Raw genomic sequence first — 21,582 nt, 5'->3', positions numbered from 1 at the left:
CCGAACCTAGGATTTCCCTACGTAGCCATCCGGCCGCTCTCGGTTTTCTTTCAAAGAGCCCTGTCCTCTGTCTGAGGTCTGCTCTGCACCCTCTCGATCCTCTCGATATTCTCCTCTCCTCCTTTTCCCTCCCTGCCTCCCTCCCTTCCGTCCTTCTTCTCGCCTACTTTAATCTCCCAACTAATGAACATTCGTGCAATTCCTTAGAGCAGTGGTTCTCAAACTCTAACATGTATTTCCTGTAGGGCTCATTAAAACACCGATCTGTCGTGTCCACCCCCCTCCTCAAAACCCCTCTCCTCCACCTTGCCCACGTTTCCTGTTTAGTAGATCCGGGATGGGGCCTGAGATTCTGCATTTTCTAACGGTTCCTAGGTGATGCTGAAGCAGTCTCAGATCACACTGTGAGAGCTTAGCTAACTCATTTTAGAGCTTTAGCGCTTAGCGAGCTCATTTTAGAGCTTTAGAGCGTAGCTAACTCATTTTAAACTTCACAGCAGCTCTTTGAAGTGGCTGTAATTTACAATTTCCAAATCCGAATCTGAATCTCTGAATCTCTTTTGCCCCCTAAATTGTCGAAATCTTGTATCTTAAACCGCACAAACCCTGTCCCCTAGCTGAATAAGTCCTTAAACCCGACGTTCACTCCTTCCCTTCCCCACCTCTGATATTAAAGCCGCCTTCCCATACCCTAACCCCATCAAGCACTACAAACCTGAAGTTGAGTTACTGTCACTATTTAAAAGTTTAAGGTTGCTTTTAAAATATGAGGGGTATGGAGAAAGAGCGAATGTGAGCGAGGGATTTACTCCTCTGAGTTGGAACCAGCCTCAGGGTAGAGCGTCTGAGACCTGAATTGCAACGTCTGAGGATTTGGTGTATAACATCCCCAGAACTAATCTGATTAGGAAAAGTAAAGGAAAATAAACTCTCAACTGCATTTTCCTTGATTATCTTTTATTCATAGCTAGGGCCCCTAGGACTGTTCATATTTTAATATGTAATTTTCTGTAGTCATTGACTGTCCACAGGGTAATGTTAAAACCCCTTGAAGATTAATTTACCATGGACTGATGCCTTGCGGTAGAAATAGAATCCTACACTTTTTATTTCTAGCAAAACTAGAAAATAATCATTTTTAAAAGTTTTAGAAAAAAAACCTCTGTTTATAGAACAGATTATGAAAATTAAGACAAATTGCTAAATGTGTCTAAGCATTGTTGAATTTTAAAAATGATGATAGGTTTTAAATCATCAAACAAAACAATATGATTTTATTTTTTAAAATTTGATAGAACAAAGGTCATTCACTTTTTTATAATTTATTTTACATGTGATGAGGGCAAGGAAGTTAATATTATATTAATATAAGTTGGCTAACTGTAGCAAGCTTCACTTAAAACTGCTTTTCCTGTTTAATTAAAACATTTGGAATCAAACCCCAAATACTTCTGCTTTATAATTAGACCAATAATTTTATTTCCACACTTCTTCCGGAAGCTTTTTGGTTAAGTTTTTTAGTGAGGTGAATAAATATAGTATGTTTCAAAGGAAAATGATTGAAAATGTGAGTTTATTTACTAATTAGTTTGTAGAGTTTATAAAGGCAACAGAACATTGGATTAAAAAACCATAGTATTAAAAAACTTTGATTGAGTTATCAGGAGTTAGTATTGCAGACCAAATTTCTGCAATTTTTGCATATATGTGATCTGTGATTTGGGTATGAGATGAAGGAAAAGATTTTTTTTTTTTTTGAGAAATTCAAAGCCAAAGCATCTGAAAATGCTCTGAGTCAGCCTCTATAGCACGTACTTTATAAAACCAGTATGGCTTGTGGAAAACAACGCTATGCTATTGCAAATGTCGAAAAGCAGACTGCTAGTTTCGGTATGACTTGCGAGAACTAGAGGATTTTAAAATAGGAATTCAACTGTGAGTTACTAACCAATTTGGATCATTCAGAATATTTGTAATAAACTTAAACTCTAGCAAGAAAGCATATTAGCAAAACAGTTCTTCAATCTTATTTAGGGTCAAATACTAAACTAGTGATTTCACAGTAACATATCATGGGGAAAATATAATTTAGAATCCATGAGTACTTTTACTTGACCAAAAAGCAACCTAATCTTAGAATTTGATGGGACTGCCATTTAAGAGGTAAATGGAGCATAGTGGTGAGAGAGAGAAAAAATGATCACACTGTTAAAGTTAATCAAAATGATCAATAGACAGTAAATTGTGCACGGATGACAGGAACTGTATTTAGTTTTTCTCCTTCGGAAATCAGACTGACTCCTAAGGGCACAGTAATTCAAACAATGTTCAACGGTATTTCCAAGTCTACCTCTTACTGTATAACAATGGTCAGACTTATTTTAAGAGGAGGCAAAATTTACCTAAAGTTCATGGGGAAAGATTTTGTCCAAATGATTGTTTTAGCACAGACATGGTAAAGCTCTACTGGCCTAATTTTCTGATTCTACTAGTCTTATATGATAAATTCTCTTCACTAGTTCAAGATCTTCTGGTAGACTAATGCTTAGAGTATGTGGTCAGTTAGCCCCCAATGTCAGTGGGTGAAAGTGGTTGGGGGCGGAAAGAATCCACCCCCAGGACTGGAGGTTTTTAAAAAATTCTTCCATGTGTTTCCCCCCAGCTCAAGCCCTTTATTGCTTATTCACCAACACAGTTAACAGTCAACATCTGTTCTAGGCGGATTTTAAGAATTGGTGGTTTATTTCAAGGCTCACGGATCCATTTCTGCCCAAATACTGCTTAACTATGATGCTCAAAATTCTGTGACAGAATATATCCTATTGTCTTTAAATCTGTTGTAATCTTTGAAAAGGTACCTGCAAATGGCATCACATTAAGCCTTACCAGTTATTTACATCTTACTATCATCGAATATTTCAGTACTTTTTTGAAAGTATGTTCTGACAGAGAGAGTGAAATATAAGGGTGTTGAAGATGGATACTGGAAGGCTGTGAAGGGCTTATACCTTAGGGAAAAACAGAAGCATTGGAGCCAAGAGAACAGATTTCACCACCTTCATAGTATTACTTAACTAGGCAATTTCTCCTTTCCCCACATCTCCATATCAAACGATACATATTGGTGAAAAAAAGTATCTTCTTTAAACCACTCTATCTTGGTCTCCTTTGTTATAGTAGCTTAGCCCATACCTGAGCCTGTTTGATATTATATTACAGCACTTTTCAGAATTAGCCTGTATTGGAGATTTTTATATGTGTTTCTTTTACCCTCATTAAACTGTGAGCTTTAAGAGAGCAGAGACCTTGCCGTTTTTACCTTTGTATCTCTTGTAATTTAGAGATTGGTGGAACAGACTTGTATATGTTTGTGGAATGTGATTTTACCCCTGGAAATAATATGACGGAAAAGAATTTCTTTTTCCTTTGTCTATTCAACCACTGATGGACACATAGCCATTCATCTATGTTTGCTATTTTTTTTTTTTTTTTTTTTTGCGGTACGCGGGCCTCTCACTGTTGTGGCCTCTCTCGTTGTGGAGCCCAGGCTCCGGCCATGGCTCATGGGCCCAGCTGCTCTGCGGCACGTGGGATCTTCCCGGACCGGGGCACGAACCCGTGTCCCCTGCATCGGCAGGCAGACTCTCAACCACTGCGCCACCAGGGAAGCCCTATGTTTGCTATTATAAATAATGATGCAGTGAACATGGAGGTGCAGATATCTTTTCAGCATAGTGATTTCATTTCCTTCAGGTATATACCCAGAAATGGAATTGCTGGATCATATGGTAGTTCTATTTTTAATTTATTTTTTATCCTGTTTCCATAGTGGCTGTACTAATTTACATTACCACCAACAATATATAAGGGTTCCCCTCTTCTCCATATCCTTGCCAGCTGGCATTTTTTTCTTACTCCAAGTTTAATCTTTTATCAGTTTGATTATGAAGTAATTTGGGGGAAGCCTTCCAGAAGACTATTTGAAATGTGAATTTACACTCAGCAAAGCTAATGACAAATCTCACCTTATTATCTTGAGATATTAGCTGAGGATACTGTATACATGCTATGTTGGGGATGTATACATGAATAGGGTGTGTGATCAATAGTGGGAGAAACCTTTGTTGGCAAAGGGGAACATGGAAAAATTCAGTAGGAGAAACAGGAGCCTCAGATACTTCTTCCTCTGCACTCTCTGTACAGTGTATTCAGCCTTCTTTGCTAGAGTGGAAACTGCTGGAGGGCAGGGATCATTTCTTTCCATTTGCCTCCTCAGACTTAGTAAGAACATAGTATATAGTGAAAAGCTGATAAATACCTATTGAATGAAGAGTACCTTGGGGAGAATTTAAGTTGGGGCACGTGGTCAACAATGTCAAGTACTATTAAAAGTCAAATAAGATAGGAAATAAAAAAGAGTCTGGGCTTCCCTGGTGGCGCAGTGGTTGAGAGTCTGCCTGCTGATGCAGGGGACACGGGTTCATGCCCCGATCTGGGAAGATCCCACATGCCGTGGAGCGGCTGGGCCCGTGAGCCATGGCCGCTGAGCCTGCGTGTCCGGAGCCTGTGCTCCACAACAGGAGAGGCCACAGCAGTGAGAGGCCCGCGTACCAAAAAAAAAAAAGAAAAAGAGTCTGTTGGGCACATGAAAAAAATGCTCAACATCACTAATCATCAGAAAAATGCAAATCAAAACCACAGTGAGATATCACCTCACACCTGTCAGAATGCCTGTCGTCAAAAAGACAACAAGTAATAAATGTTGATAAGGATGTAGAGAAAAGGGAACCCTAGTACACTGTCGGAATGTAAATTGGTGTAGCCACTATGGAAATCAGTATGGAGGTTCCTCGAAAATTAAAACTACCATATGATCCAGCAATTCCGCACCAGGATATATATCTGAAGAAAACAAAAACACTAATATGAAAAGATACATACACCCTGATGTTCACAGAAGAATTATTTACAGTAGCCAAGATATGGAAGCAACCTAAGTGTTGGTCAACAGATAAATGGATATAGAAGTTGTATATATTTTGGGTTGGCCAAAAAGTTCGTTCGGGACTTTCTGTATGATCTTACGGGAAAGATCTCTCTATCCACCATCTATCTATCTAATCTATCTATCTATCATCTATAAAATAATTCATGGAGTCAAGACCAGCTGAAGGGATGGAGGGTAGGGACTTTGAGACTGCAAAAATCGAAGACTTGTTCCCTGCCTTCAAAGAGTACAATATTTATTTGGGAGAAATAGGGAGGCAAGATATATGAATAATTCAGTTCACTGGGGAAAAAAGTGCAAAGTCATTCAGAACCAAGTACTGAATAATAAAATAAAGGCTGGGGTGCCTAAAGTTCACAGAAGCATTGGAGCAATGATTTGGGCTCAGTTGGTGAGAGGAGATGTAATGGAAGAATGAATGTTTTGAACTTGGCCTTAGAAGAGTGAAAGATTTTTCTTTGGGGAAAAGAAAGGGAAAGACTTTGTTTTCTTTCCCAAACCAGAAGTAGCATATATGGATTACATTTTCCTTTGGTCTAGCAACATATTTATGTCCCAGAATTAGCTTTATAAATCTAGTAGTTTTCCTCCCCTTGACCTACTGCTTGTTTGAGTTAAGCAAAAGACTTCTAACACAGCGTATTGGATGTGATTCCTTAGTACTTCCGAAGGATTTCTCCTAGGCGAGCTCCTAAAGGTGTTAACCTTCTTCAGACCTCTAGCCCTTAGGAGAGAGCATGTCTCAGAGTAGCTGGAGCTCAAAGAAAACTTATTGAATTGAATTCTCCCACTCAGCTCTTGGTATAGGTCTGTCCTTAATCCTCTTCTGTATTCGGGTTAGTTTCCCCTGAAAGCCCTCATTTCTGTCTACACACTTCCATCCAGCTCTTTTCTGATCGTGTTTTAGTCAGTCGTGTAACACGCCTCTCTCTCGATTGATGGGCAGCTGCAGAATCCTTAAGGACATACCTTCACAGGGAGAGTGCATAGTTGGGATAAATCAATTAAAAACACAGAGATAGGTTTGTGGACGACAGAGCAAGCTTTGTGCACTGTTTCTGTCTGAAACAGGGTAGAGTTTTTACAATCAAGGAACCTATTCATCTTTTCATTATTTAAGCGGGGGCTTTGGAAAGGTCAGATTTCAAAGCTTCTGTGGAACTGGATTCAGTGGTGGGCTGCTGTGCTATGTGGCCACAAGGTGGCGCCAGAGCCCTGTTCAGTAAAAATGCACCGTTCAAGGGCCTCTGGCGCTGCTGCTTTCTGCTTACATTGTTTTAAGGACTTTCTCAGACTCACTGGAAAGATTCTGTACGTTCAGACTCACTTCTGTGTGTGTTCATCTTTCTGTCTATCATTCATGCGTTTGTTTTTGTGTATATATGTCCTTGAATCTTTGTATAATATCCTTTTTATCTATATTTACATCTGTACCTAATGTTTATTGAGTGTTTACAATATCAAGCATTTCACACAAATTATCTTCCCTTTATTGAGGTATAATTGTCATATAACATTATATCAATTTCAGGTGTACAACATAATGATTTGATATTTGTATATATTGCAAAATGATCACCACAATAAGTCTAGTTAACAACTGTCAAGTATAGTTACAAAATTGTTTTTCTTGTGATGAGAACTTTTAAGCTCTCTCCAGCAGTACACAATACAGTATTATTAACTCTAGTCACCATGCTGTACTTTATATTACCATGGATTATTTATTTCATAACTGGAAGTTTGTATTTTTAAACACCCTTCACCCATTTTGGGTACTTCCTTTCCCCCCACCTCTGGCAACCACCAATTTGATTTCTCCTATCTGTGAGCTCATTTTTTTTTTGGTTTTTTTAGATTCCACATGTAAGAGAGATCATTTGGTGTTTGTCTTTGTCTGTCTGACTTATTTCACTTAGCATAATGCCCAAGATCATCCATGTCACAAATGGCAAGATTTCATTATTTTTAATGGCTGAGTAATATTCCATATGTATGAGAGAGAGTGTGTGAGTGTGTGTGTGTGTGTGTGTGTGTGTGTGTGTGTATTAGATTTTCTTCATCCATTCTTCTGTCAATGGACACAGGTTGTTTCTGTATCTTGGCTATTTTAGATAATGCTGCAATGAACACGGGGGTGCATATATCTTTTTGAATTAGTGCTTTCTTTTTCTTCAGATAAATACCCAGAAGTGGAATTGCTCGATTATATGGTAGTGCTATTTTTAATTTTTTTGAGGAACCTCCATACTTTTTTTCCATAGTAGTTACACCAATTTATATTTCCAGCAACAGTGCGTGAGCATTCCCTTTTCCCTACCTCCTCACCAACACTTCTTTCTCATTTTTTTGGTAATAGCCATTCTAACAGGTGTGAGGTGGTATAAATTATCTTATTTAATCCTTATAAAACCTTTGAAAATAGGTACTTTTATCATTTGCAAATGAGGTAACTGGGGCTTAGAAAGGATAAATATAAATCACCTGCTCGAGGACACGAAGCCTTACCCTTTATACGTAATGCTTCTCATAGGTTAACTTTCACAGCATCTTTGTGAGTTTAAAGTATATGCATAGAGAAATAAGAGCAGTTCAAGTAATTTGATTAGAACGGGAAGAAAGCCCCTGTGCCCAAAATGTTTGTCTTCGGTTCCTGACCTGTTGATTATTAGTTTTCGTGAGTGTGGAGATCTTGTCCTTGATCAAGGTGGATGTATCCCACCCAAACTCCCGATATGGCTGAAGCACAGCTGAGATCTATGAAAGTTACTGGAGTAAAGCAGCTGGAGTGATCACTCCCTTCCCAAAGCAACTTTAGCAGCCCCACTTCCGTCTCAAGCGTTACGTAAAGGATTTGCTTGAGAATCATGAACAGCAGTCGTGAGCTGAGACATTCTGAGAAGATCGATTATTTCATCCTTTTGCTCTTGTCACCGTGGCCAAGGACTTCATTCAAGGTGTTTAATGATTGTTCTGTTACACGCACTAGAATATAATGGTCATAGGTAGAGGGAAGGAAAAACTATCTTTCTAAGTCTCAGGCTCATGATCTGTAAAATGAGAAAATAATTTTACCTCTTTCATAAGGCAGTTGTCAGGATTAAATGAGATAATGAATGTCAAGTGTATGGCACAGTGAACATTACTCTTATTGCTGGAGAATAATGGATGGTAGTGTTGAATGAAGATGGGGAATTGGCAGAAGAAGAGAAAGGGCAACGAAAAGGAAGGAAGACAAAATTTACTGAGGGACCGAGCGGCAAAGGAGGGGAGGCCCTTAGTTGCATCCAGAGACTGAAAAATCTGTTAGTTCCTCAGTCCTGATTACCACCAGCCAGAAAGCCATAGAATTTCTGGCAGGAGACTTAGAGATCATCTAATGTAACCATGTTATGAAAGAAAAATGAGTTGTGGGACTTATTCGAGGTCAACTAGAGGCAGCTCCAGGACGAGAATCCAGGACTCCTGACTTTGGTTCTGGTGTTGTTTTACCACTCTTCACATTGCTTTAGGTTAATCAGGGTGTTTGCAAGCACGAGGCTGAGACAGTCCTTGTCTGTATATAGGGGCTTGCTTTAGAGCCTTGAGTTGCTGAAATACAATGTCATATGGAATTGAGAGAGGGCAAGGTATTATAAGTTTAAATCAAAAGGACAACGTACATGGAGTCTTAGTTCTCCTTGGCATAGTATCCTCAAGTTCATGGTGCATTCAACACATCTCTTCCTAGAAAGGCTACATGTAATGTGATACTTTCCCCATTATGAGAGAACCATGGCTCCTTTTATGTGTGACCTGTTTAAGATGCTTTCTATTGTCTTTACTTACGATATAACCTTATAGAGACTTATTTCTCAGTGAGCTCCCAAATATGAATAGCAGTAACTTGACTTTATGGGCTAATATATTTTCAATAGAGTTGTGCTTTCTGAGATTTCCCTAGAGAAAATCTTACTTTTGTAGGTATATTAGCATCTATCTTTTATATACATGGCTACTGGACATAAGCAAGTAGAAAGTAGTTCATTGGATGGTTTCTGAAATTTTAGAGGCTGCCAAGATGGAAGGATCCTTTCCTTTAAAATTACATTGAAAAATTTCCTTTGTAGTCCCACACATAGAGTAGCTCTACCATTTTCTTGGTTCATTTTTAATGCTGCTGATGAGCTTGTTCATTTCACTATTCAAATAAATATCTTAAAAAAATATTATCCCTTCCCTCCCACTCTCATATACACACATCCATATGGGTGAAGACAAAAGTTGGAACTATGATAATGCTATTTCGAAACATTATATTTACTGTGGCTTCCAATGACAAAAGTGCATATTTATTGAATGAAATGTAGAAGTTGTAGAACAGAAAGAAGAAACTAAGAATGAGTTTGGTTCTGGAAAAGTTTCTTCACTCTTTGCTGATGGTCCCCTCCTTGCTCTTTTCTTTGCTCTGCTTTCATGGTCCTATGAGGACCCAGACCTTTTGTTGTTTGTTTGGTCTTGTGGCTCTGCCATTCCCGAGGGGCTTGGAATCCTCCTCTGGCATCTCTGAACCTGGCCGAAAGACGGGGAGGGTCACCTTGGGAGGTTTCAATGGGCCAGGCCTAGAACTGGGATGCATCATTACATTCATAGCCTATTGGCCAAACTCAGTTACAGACTGTCACACCTATATGGAAGGCAAGTTGAGAAAAAAGTAGTCTAGCTGGTGCCCAGGAAGGTTTTATGAACATTCAAGAGACTTTTGTGATTGTTTGCTCTGCGGGCACTTAGGATCTGTCTCATATTCCTGCTATGTAGAGAATATATCACCCAAGGCAGACAGTCCATCTGGTCACTGTACCCAGTTCCAAGTGTGATATTTCCAGTCCTTTTATGAGGACTTGTGAACTATTGACATGTGAACAAGGAAGAAAAATTATCTGCTCTCCCTACCCACTTAGTGATGGTGGAGCAGGGACAGGATAAACACAGAGAAAACTCTACTGGGAAAAGAAAAGGATGGGAGACTTACAGCAATCTCTGGTCCACAGATTCTGAAATTCTGTTAAGCAAGCATTCTAAAGGCTTTCTAACCTGGAGGTGGAAGAAATTCCTTGCTTGGCCCTGATTGTGCTTGCAGAGAGGAATTTCCTTGATCAGTGTTCCTCACGGCCCTGGGCTCTCCTTCTGGGAGGTTCTTTCTCAGCCATTACCCTTTATGCTCACATCAGACACAGACTTCGGTGAGTGTGCCTTTTCTGGGAGTGTGTGTAGCTTCCATTGTCCCTTCCTTCCTGAGGGCTGTGTTAAGACTTTTCCAAACCAGCCTTCTTTAAACCAGCCTCATGATTTCTTTGTCAATTCCGCCAAAATTTTGATAGTTTTTGATCTATTTATATACTTTCAGTAAGCTCCACGTGTCGGTTACCATGCACATAGATTTCCCCTACACATAATTCTTAAGCTTTCCCTGTGTGTCTGTTCACTCTCATCTCTCTCCACTTAGGGGTGGATGCTTTGAGTTAGGGCTCAGTGGGGAAGGTGGCACCCTTATTTTTTTTTTATTTTTTGAGGTACGCGGGCCTCTCACTGCCGTGGCCTCTCCCATTGCAGAGCACAGGCTCCGGACGCACAGGCTCAGCGGCCATGGCTCACGGGCCCAGCCGCTCTGCGGCATGTGGGATCTTCCCGGACCGGGGCACGAACCCACGTGCCCTGCGTCGGCAGGCGGACTCTCAACCGCTGCGCCACCAGGGAAGCCTGGCACCCTTGTTTTGATGTCTCCTGCAAGGCTGAGTCACTTTGCCTAGCTGAAATGTCTTATTGGACTTTGCTGCTTAAGGTGTTTTAAAATCTCCTCTCTTCTTATTTGGGGAAAGAAGAAACAGATTTTCTAACCCTGTAAAGCATTTTGAGTCTGTTCATTCCCTTCTGTTATTGCTTGAAAACCAGACAAATTTTTGCCTGAGCTAATCTCTTCCGTGTGATACTTCGCGGAAGGCAGGCCATAGTAGCCAGTATATAACACTTTCCAACCACTTTCCCTAGAGCTACAGACTCGTATGCAGTGGCCTTTCAAGTTGTCAGACAGTGGTTTTATCAAATGTTTTGTGTGGCATTACAGGGGTCTCTAGCCTTCTAGACTCTCATGATTGTTTACTTGAACCCCATATCAACCCCACATATTTTAGGTTTTTTTTGGGGTTTTTTGGTTGTAAAAGCTCCCCACTTCAGAGTAATAGGTTCTGTGTAAGTTATTCTTTATCTTAATAAAGAACATTAGCTGTTATAACAAATTCCCAGATCATAATGATTTAATACTGTAAAACTTGACGCTTTGCTCACCCAAAGTCTAATGTGATGTTCAGCCTATGGCTTTCTATATGGTTATTTAGGGAGCCAGGTTACTTATTTATTTAGGTCAAAATGTATCCATCCAACACAGCCACATGGATACAGCTTTGTGTTTTCAGACAATAGCCACTTGAGAAAAACCTGAGCTTTCTCTCCCAACTCTTCCATTCAACCTGTGTCCTCATGTTGAGAAACAAAGGGACATTCTCCATCACCATCTTCTCTTCCCTACCCTTGAGGAGTTGAATGGGGAGAGCTGGCCTATAATCAGAGAACTTGCAATACCATGTGGGGAGGACAATAGAAGTGATGGGAACAAAGTCCTGGAGAGCAGAAGTGTGAGCACTAACTGCCTCAATGGCACTGCCTTCTCAGAATTCTTGCATTCGCTTCAAATGAAGACAATTCTAAAGAAAATTATTGCCATTCAAGAAAGAGACAGTTCGGGCTTCCCTGGTGGCGCAGTGGTTGAGAGTCCGCCTGCCGATGCAGGGGACACGGGTTCGTGCCCCAGGCCGGGAAGATCCCACGTGCCGCAGAGCGGCTGGGCCCGTGAGCCATGGCCGCTGAGCCTGCGCGTCCGGAGCCTGGGCTCCACAACGGGAGAGGCCACAACAGTGAGAGGCCCACGTAAAGCAAAAAAAAAAAAGAAGGAGACAGTTCAAGAAAAAACCAGGCTACCACATTGCACAAGTCCCCAGAACTTATTCACCTTTTAGTTGTAAGTTTCTACCCTTTGACCAACTTCTCCCCATTTCCTGCATCCCCCAGCCTGCTAACCACCACTCTAGTTACTGGATCTAGGAGTTTGGCTTTTTAAGATTCCACCTGTAAGTGTTATTATCCAATATTTATCTTTCTCTGGTCTTCTGTCCCTTTAGGAAGCCAGGTTAATTCAATTTTATGGCCTCGACGTTTATGCTGGATCTGTTTCATCTGGTTGGCCCAAAGGGGAAAAACATGTGGGAGGGCTTAGTGGGAGAAACACATCATCCCGCCCCCTGTTCTCATGGCTGGGATTCAGTCACATGGGTGCGCCTCTTTGTGAGCGAACGTAGCCTACCTGTGTTCCCAGAAGGAAAAGGAAACTGGCTTTGGTGAATGCGTAGCAACAATCGCCTCATCTTTTGTTTTACCTCATTTAGAGGCTAAACCTCCAGTCTTCTGCAAAGGTGGGAGAAGGGCAGTTTCCTGTCTGATTGGAGGTGAGATCTGTTTAATATACCCTTCACCTCACATGGTTACCTTTTTTTTCTTTATGATGAGAACTTTAAGGTCTACTTCCTTAACTACTTTCAAATAAACAATAGCGTGTTGCTGAGTGTAGTCGCCATGCTGTACATTAGACGCCCTGTCACCTCCTCGTCCCTGGGAACCACTAACCTACTCTGTTTCTGTGAGTTCAGCTTTTTTAGATTCCACATATAAGTGAGATCATACTGTGTCTGTTTTTCTCTGTTTGACTTATTTCGCGTAGCCTAGTGCTCTCAAGGTCCACCCATATTGTTATAAATGGCAGGATTTCCTTCCTTTTTATGGCTGAATAATAGTCCCTTGTATATATATATTATACACATATATATATGTACCACATTTTCTTTACTCATCCATCAATGGACGCTTGGGCTGTTTACATGTCTTGGTTATTGTACATAATACTGCAATGAACATGGGAGTGCAGATATCTCTTCAAGATAGTGATTTTATTTCCTTCAGATATTTACCCAGAAGTGGAATTGCTGGATCAGATAGGCTGGGCTTTGTAAGCAGGTAGGTTGCTGGTTGTGCTCTGCTGTTGGATGAGTTCACTGGCCGGGCTCTCTGGTCAGGCAGGACTTCCCAGCTGTATCCTGTAATTGGGTGACGCTGGAGACTGTGCTCTGGTCAGTTGGGCTGTGCTGCTGTCCAGGCTCTCTGGTCAGATGGGGCCACAGACTATGCTCTGTAACTGGGTGGGGTCACTGGCTGTGCTGTCTTCCTGGTGAAGCTTCTGGCTGTGTCAGCAATCAGGTAGGGCTGTAGGCTAGGCTCAGCTGATGGATGATGTTGTAGGCTGGGCTCTGAGGCTGCCCAGTATCACTGTTCAGGGTCCCCGGTTATGTGGGGCCAGAGGCTATGCTCAACGATTGGACAAGGCTGCTGGCTTGGTCCCCTGCCTGAATGGGGCTGCAGGACGGGCTTCACGGCTGCCCAGTGTCTCTGGCTAGGCTTCACGCTCAGGTGGGACTGGGGGCTATACTTAGCAATAGGGGAGGGGCCGGGAATTTGCTTCCGTACCTGAGCAGGGCCATAGAATAGGCTACAGGACAGGTGCAGCCCATTGGCTGGGGACCCAGGTCAAGTAGAATTGCCAATCAACTTCCCTGGCCAGACAGAGACCCTCGTTTTGGCTCTGCTGATGGATGGAGTTGCTGGCTAGGGTCTCTGCTCAGGGACAGCTGCCAGAGGAATGTGGTCCTCCAGGGTCTGAGTGCTGGTTGCTGTGAACCCCACTGCCTTTCTCCGTCTCCATCGGATCCCCACTGGTCTAACCCCGCAGATGGTTGCAGTGATCCTTGTGAGGCGAGACCCAAGTGGGCCTCCTGAGAAGTGTTCCAAAATGCTGGGGCAGTGAGATATCCACCTTGCACTCTCTTTTGCTACTGGAGAGACCATAGGCCCAGGGGGGCCTCTTGGTGTGATGCTGTGCTGGCCTGGGGGAGGGGCAACGCGGTCGAGGTTAAACTGCGCCTCTTACCCTGCTAATGTGGTCCTTGTTGACCTCTGTCACTCAGGGAGGTTCCTCAGCCTCACCCCCAGGTTCTGGGATTCTCCTGATGGTGTCTAGTCCATGCATAGTCAGTAGTTGGTCTTCTTGTGAGGGGGACTGAGGTTGGAAATGACCTGTGTTGCCATCTTGATATCACCTCCCCTGTTTCTTAAACAGATTTTCTTTACTCTAGGCTCCCATTCAACTCTTCTTCCAGAGGTTTGTGTTATCACCAATTTTGATTCTTTTGGGGATATTACAGTGATAATAAGTTTGTTTTTGGCTTGCTTTCTTTTTTTTCTAATAGATCTTTATTGGAGTATAATTGCTTCACAATATTGTGTTAGTTTCGGTTGTACATCAAAGTGAACCAGCCATATGCATGCATATGTCCCCATATCACCTCCCTCTTGAGCCTCCCTACCACCCTCCCTATCCAACCCCTCTAGGTCATCCTGAAGCACCGAGCTGATCTCTCTCTGCTATGCAGCTGCTTCCCACTAGCTAACTATTTTACATTTGGTAGTGTATATACATCAATGCTACTCTCTCACTTTGTCCCAGCTTACCCTTCCCCCTCCCCATGTCTTCAAGTCCATTCCATATGTCTACATCTTTATTCCTGTCCTGGAACTAGATTCCATATATATGTGTTAGCATACAGTATTTGTTTTTCTCTTTCTGACTTACTTCACTCTGTATGACAGACTCTAGGTCCATCCACCTCACTACAAATAACTCAATTTCGTTTCTTTTTATGGCTGAATAATATTCCATTGTATATATGTGCCACATCTTCTTTATCCATTCATCTGTCGATGGACACTTAGGTTGCTTCTATGTCCTGGCTATTGTAAATAGTGCTGCAATGAACATTGTGGTACATGTCTCTTTTTGAATTATGGTTTTCTCAGGGTATAAGCCCAGTAGGGGGATTGCTGGGTCATATGGGAGTTCTATTTTTAGTTTTTTAAGGAACCGCCATACTGTTCTCCATAGTGGTTGTATCAATTTACATTCCCACCAACAGTGAAGGAGGGTTCTCTTTTCACCACACCTTTTCCAGCATTGTTTCTAGATTTTTTGTTAATGGCCATTCTCACTGGTGTGAGGTGATACCTTATTGTGGTTTTGATTTGCATTTCTCTAATAATTAGTGATGTTGAGCATCTTTTCATGTGCCTCTTGGCCATCTGTATGTCTTCCTTGATGAAATGTCTATTTAGGTCTTCTACCCATTTTTTAACTGGATTGTTTGTTTTTTTGATATTGAACTCCATGAGCTATTTGTATATTTTGGAGATTAATCTCTGTTATTTCATTTGCAAATATTTTCTCCTATTCTGAGGGTTGTCCTTTTGTCTTGTTTATGGTCTCCTTTGCTGTGCAAAAGCTTTGAAGTTTAATTAAGTCCCATTTGTTTATTTTTGTTTTCATTTCCATTACTCTAGGAGGTGGGTCAAAAAAGATCTTGCTATGGTTTATGTCAAAAAGTGTTTTTCCTATGTTTTCCTCTAAGAGTTTTATAGTGTCTGGTCTTATGTTTAGGTCTTTATTCCATTTGGAGTTTATTTTTGTGTATGGTATTAGGTAGTGTTCTAATTTCATTCTTTTACATGTAGCCATCCAGTTTTCCCAGCACCACTTATTGAAGAGGCTGTCTTTTCTCCATTGTATATCCTTGCCTCCTTTGTTGTAAATTAGGTGACCATATGTGTGTGGGTTTATCTCTGGGCATTCTATCCTGTACCATTGATCTATATTTCTGTTTTTGTGCCAGTACCATACTGTCTTGATTACTGTAGCTTTGTGGTATAGTTTGAAGTCAGGGAGCCTGATTCCTGCCACTCCGTTTTTCTTTCTCAAGATTGCTTTGGCTATTCGGGGTCTTTTGTGTTTCCATACGAATTGTAAAATTTTTTGTTCTAATTCTGTGAAGAATGCCATTGGTTGTTTGACAGGGACTGCATTGAATCTGTAGATTGCTTTGGGTAGTATAGTCATTTTCACAATATCGATTTTTCCAATCCAAGAACATGGTATATTTCTCCATCTGTTTATGTCATCTTTGATTTCTTTCATCAATGTTTTATAGTTTTCTGAGTACAAGTCTTTTGCCTCTTTAGGTAGGTTTATTCCTAGGTATTTTATTCTCTTTGTTGTGATGGAAGTGGGAACGTTTCCTTAATTTCTCTTTCTGATCTTTTGTTGTTGGTGTATAGGAATGCCAGGGATTTCTGTGCATTAATTTTGTATCCTGCAACCTTACCAAATTCATTGATTAGTTCTAGTAGTTTTCTGGTGACATCTTTAGAATTTTCAAGTATAGTATCATGTCATCTGCAAACAGCAACAGTTTTACTTCTTCTTTTCTAATTTATATTCCTTTTTTTTTCTTTTTCTTCTCTGATTGCCATGGCTAGGACTTCCAAAACTATGTTGAATAAGAGTGGCAAGAGTGGATATCCTTGTCTTGTTCCTGATCTTAGTGGAAATGCTTTCAGTTTTTCACCATTGAGTATGATGCTTGCTGTGGGTTTGTCATATATGGCCTTTATTATGTTGAGGCAGGTTCCCTCTCTGCCCATTCTCTGGAGAGTTTTTATCATAAATGGTTGTTGAATTTTGTCAAAAGCTTTTTCTGCATCTATTGAGATCATCATATGGTTTTTATTCCTTAATTTGTTAATGTGGTGTATCACATTGATCGATTTGTGTATATTGAAGAATCCTTACATACTTGGGATAAATCCCACTTGATCATGGTGTATGATCCTTTTAATGTGTTGTTGGATTTTGTTTGCTAGTATTTTGTTCAGGATTTTTGCATCTATGTTCATCAGTGATATTGGTCTATAATTTTCTTTTTTGTGATATCTTTTCCCGGTTTTGGTATTACGGTGATGGTGGCTTCATAGAATGAATTTGGGAGTGTTTCCCCTCAGCACTTTTTGGAAGAGTTTGAGAAGGATCGGTGTTAGCTCTTCTCTAAATATTTGATAGAATTCACTGGTCCTGGACTTTTGTTTGTTGGAAGATTTTTTTTTTTTTTTTTTTGCGGTACACGGGCCTCTCACCGTTGTGGCCTCTCCTGTTGCGGAGCACAGGCTCCAGACATGCAGGCTCAGCGGCCACGGCTCACGGGCCCAGCCGCTCCGTGGCATGTGGGATCTTCCCGGACTGGGGCACGAACGTGTGTCCCCTGCATTGGCAGGCGGACTCTCAACCACTGCACCACCAGGGAAGCCCTGTTGGAAAAATTTTAATTACGGTTTCAATTTCATTACTTGTGATAGGTCTGTTAACATTTTCTAATTCTTCCTGGTTCAGTCTTTGAAAATTGTACCTTTCCAAGAATTTGTCCATACTCTGTGGTTGTCCATTTTATTGGCATATAGTTGTTTGTATAATTGTTTGTCTCTTATAATCCTTTGTATTTCTGCAGTGTCAGTTATGGTTTCTGCTTTTTCGTTTCTAATTTTATTGATTTGCATCCTCTCCCTTTTTTTCTTGATGAGTTTGGCTAAGGGTTTATCAATTTTGTTTATCTTGTCAAAGAGCCAGCTTTTAGTTTTATTAATCTTTGCTATTGTTTTCTTCGTTTCTATTTCATTTATTTCTGCTTTGATCTTTATGATTTCTTTCCTTCTACTGATTTTGGGTTTTCTTTGTTTTTCTTTTTCTAGTTGTTTTAAGTGTAGGGTTAGATTGTTTAGTTGAGGTTTTTCTTGTTCTTGAGGTGAGATTGAATTGCTATAAACTTCCCTCTTAGAAATGGTTTTGCTGCATCCCATAAGTTTTGGGTCCTCATGTTTTCATTGTCATTTGTTTCTATGTATTCTTTAATTTCTTCTTTGATTTCTTTAGTGATCTCTTGGTTATTTAGTAGTGCACTGTTTAGCCTCCATGTGTTTGTATTTTTTACAGTTTTTTTCCTGTAACTGATTTCCAGTCTCATAGCGTTGTGGTCAGAAAAAATGCTTGATACAATTTCAATTTTCTTAAATTTTCCAAGGCTTGATTTGTGACCCAAGATGTGATCTATCCTGGAGAATGTACCATGTGCATTTGAGAAAAAAGTGTATTCTGCCACTTTTGGGTGGAATGTTCTATAAATATCAATTAAATCTATCTGATCTATTGGATCATCTAAAGCTTGTGTTTCCTTATTTATTTTCTGTTTGGATAATCTGTCCATTGGTGTAAGTGGGGTGTTAAAGTCCCCTACTATGATTGTGTTACTGTCGATTTCTCCTTTCATGGTTGTTAGTATTTGCCTATATATTGAGGTGCTCCTGTGTTGGGTGCATAAAGGTTTATAATTTTTATATGTTCTTCTTGCGTTGATCCCATGATCATTATATAGTGTTCCTCTTTATCTCTTTTAACAGTCTTTATTTTAGTCTATTTTATCTGATATGAGTATTGCTACTCCAGCTTTCTTTTGATTTCCATTTGCATGGAATATCTTTTTCCATCCCTTCACTTTCAGTCTGTATGTGTCCCTAGGTCTGAAGTGTGTCTCTTGTAGACAGCATATATATGGGTTTTGTTTTTGTATCCATTCAGCAAACCTGTGTCTTTTGGTTGGGGCATTTTATCCATTTACATTCAAGATTATCATCAATATGTATGTTCCTATTACCATTTTCTTAATTGTTTTGGATTTCTTTTTGTGGGTCTTTTTCTTTGCTTGTGTTTCCTGCCTAGAGAAGTTTCTTTAGCATTTGTTGTAAAGCTGGTTTGGTGGTGCTGAATTCTCTTAGCTTTTGCTTGTCTGAAAAGCTTTTGATTGCTCCACCAAATCTGAATGAGATCGTTGCTGGGTAGAGTAATCTTGGTTGTAGGTTTTTCTTTTCATCACTTGAAGTACATCCTGCCACTCCCTTCTGGCCTGCAGAGTTTCTGCTGAAAAATCAGCTGATAGCCTTATGGGGATTCCTTTGTATGTTATTTTTTGTCTTTTCCTTGCTGCTTTTAATATTTTTTCTTTGAATTTAATTTTTGTTCATTTGATTAATATGTGTCTTGGTGTGTTTCTCCTAGCGTTTATCCTATATGGGACTCTCTGTGCTTCCTGGACTTGGGTGACTATTTCCTTTCCCATGTTCGGGAAATTTTCAACTATAATCTCTTCAAATATTTTGTCAGACCCTTCCTTTTTTTCTTCTTCTCCTGGGACCCCTATAATTCGAATGTTGGTGCATTTAGTGTTGTCCCAGAGGTCTCTGAGTTTGTCTTCAATTCTTTTCATTCTTTCTTCTTTATTCTGCTTCTCAGCAGTTGTGTCTCCCAGCTCACTTATTTGTTCGTCTGCCTCAGTTATTCTGTTATTGATTCCTTCTAGTGAATTTTTCATTTCAGTTATTGTGTTGTTCATCTGTTTGTTCTTTAGTTCTTCTTGATCTTTGTTAAACATTTCTTGTATTTTCTCAATCTGTGCCTCCATTCTGTTTCTGAGATTCTGGATCATCTTTACTATCATTACTCTGAATTCTTTTTCTTTTTGTAAATCATGATACATGATTTACAAAACATCCATCTGCTTTCCAGCTTCCAAAATTTTGTTGCTATTATGTACTCTTCCATTCTCCCTGTCATTGTGGGTTTGTGATTTATAATAAATTTCCTGTGAATTCATTTTAGTAAGCCTTTAGGAAAGAGCAGGTATAAATATGTGTTTCACCCACCATTTTGTTTTTTCCCATTGGCACTTTTTCCTTGATAATTTTCTTGGATATCACTTTCTACCTTTAGAGGGAATGGTTGAATACATTTTGATAGGTTAATAGCATAGATATACATCCAATAAAAGTATGTTAATTTATTTCCATGCTACTTGGAGTGATTTCTGATGTATTATGTTAGAGAAAAACCAGAGCTGGTCAGTAGTTAAAGCAGTAAAAACAGATTTTATTCAGGAACGATTGCAATAGGGGAAAAGAGACCTTAGTAAGGAAATTCCAATTCCAAATAGAGCATGAACAAATGGGGATTTATAGCTAAGGAGCAGGGTGGGGGTTAATGGATGAAAAATTACTAAGGGGAAACATTACGGGTAAGGGGGGGTTCTGGCTGAACCAACTTGATAGGATTCTTGCTGAAGGTAGGCCAGGGTGGTCAGATATCGGAGATGGGGGTTGCGGAATGTGATCAGATATTACAGTGATCAGAAATCAAGTGTGTGTATTTGCTCTAAGCTGACCGAGCAGGATTCTTGCTAAAACTGGGTGACGCAGGTCCAATAGGACAGACCCTGAAGCTCAAGGTAAAAGTCTCTTTGAGAAGAGGGCTTAGAGGAGCCTAACCAAAGAGTCTTTGTCAACTTTTATATTATTAAATGAAGGGGTGTGTGTGTGTGTGTGTGTGTGTGTGTGTGTGTGTGTGTGTGTGTATGTGTATGTGTGTGTGATTATATGACGCAGAAAAGGATTTTAACATTGCTTACCTGGCTGAAGAAAGTTTGTAAATGTTGGTTACCTGGCTGGGGAAATGAAGCATGTATTTGGGAGGAGAAAACCATTTAAAGAAAGGAATGCACAAAAATAGCATGTCACATTATTCCATTTATTTAAAATTTATAGTATATGCAGCTATATGTCTAAAGACGTGCTTGAAAGAATCCTTAAAATATATTAATTGTGGTGTGGCAGATAAGAGACCAAGAATTTCTTGACACCCCTCCCATCAGGATGTGGACATGTATGAACCCTCTCCTTGGATCCGGACAGGCTCCATGATTGCTTTGACCAACAGAACATAGTAGAATTAAAGTTCCAGCAGTTTCCAGGGTTAGGGTGAAAGACAGTGGCAGCTTCTGCTTTCTTCTTTTGGAACACTTCCTCTTGGAATCCTAAGCCACCATGTAAGAAGTCTGACAACGCCGATGCCCTAAAGGAGGAGGTACCATGTGGAAAGAGAGGTCAAGGTGCCAGACATGTGAGTGAAGAAGCCATCCTGGAAGTGCAAATATATCCAAAGGCATACTTGAAAGAGTACTTAATAAGATGTTAATTATATCATCTCTCCATGCTGGGATTTAAGATGATTGACTTTCTTGCTCATGCTTTCAAAAGAGGTTGTATAGTGTAGTAATTGAAAACATTTATTCTGGAGCCAGACTACTTGGGTTCCAATACCACATCTGTCCTTCACTAACTATTTGATCTGGGGCAAGTTAACCCAGCTTATGTACCTCAGTTTTCTCATCTATAAAATGGGGATAATAATAGTACCTGCCTGATGAGATTGTTGTGAGGATTAAATGAACTAATTTAATCCTAGAGAACTTAGAATTCATATAATGAACTGTCATTAGCAATAACTGTGTTGTTCAAATTATTTTCACCAAGCCTGTGAAAAAAAAGATACCAATGTGGATATATAGGCATACCTCAGAGATATTGCAGGTTCAGCTCTAGACCACCACAATAAAATGAATATCATGATAAAGCAAGTCCCACAAATTTTTTGGTTTCCCAGTGCATATAAA

At 40.2% G+C, this 21,582-nt stretch overlaps 1 long non-coding RNA gene across 1 annotated transcript in view; it reads left to right on the top strand.

Moving 5' to 3' along the window:
* LOC115853930 (uncharacterized) overlaps positions 1–21,582 on the top strand; it is a 293,304-nt gene that overhangs the window by 50,363 nt on the left and 221,359 nt on the right. The window lies entirely within an intron of this gene.

The sequence above is a fragment of the Globicephala melas genome, chromosome 9, assembly GCF_963455315.2.
Source record: "Globicephala melas chromosome 9, mGloMel1.2, whole genome shotgun sequence".
Classification (NCBI taxonomy): domain Eukaryota; kingdom Metazoa; phylum Chordata; class Mammalia; order Artiodactyla; family Delphinidae; genus Globicephala; species Globicephala melas.
The sequence above is the reverse complement of the archived record's forward strand: the minus strand, read 5'-3'. Positions and strand labels throughout refer to the sequence as shown.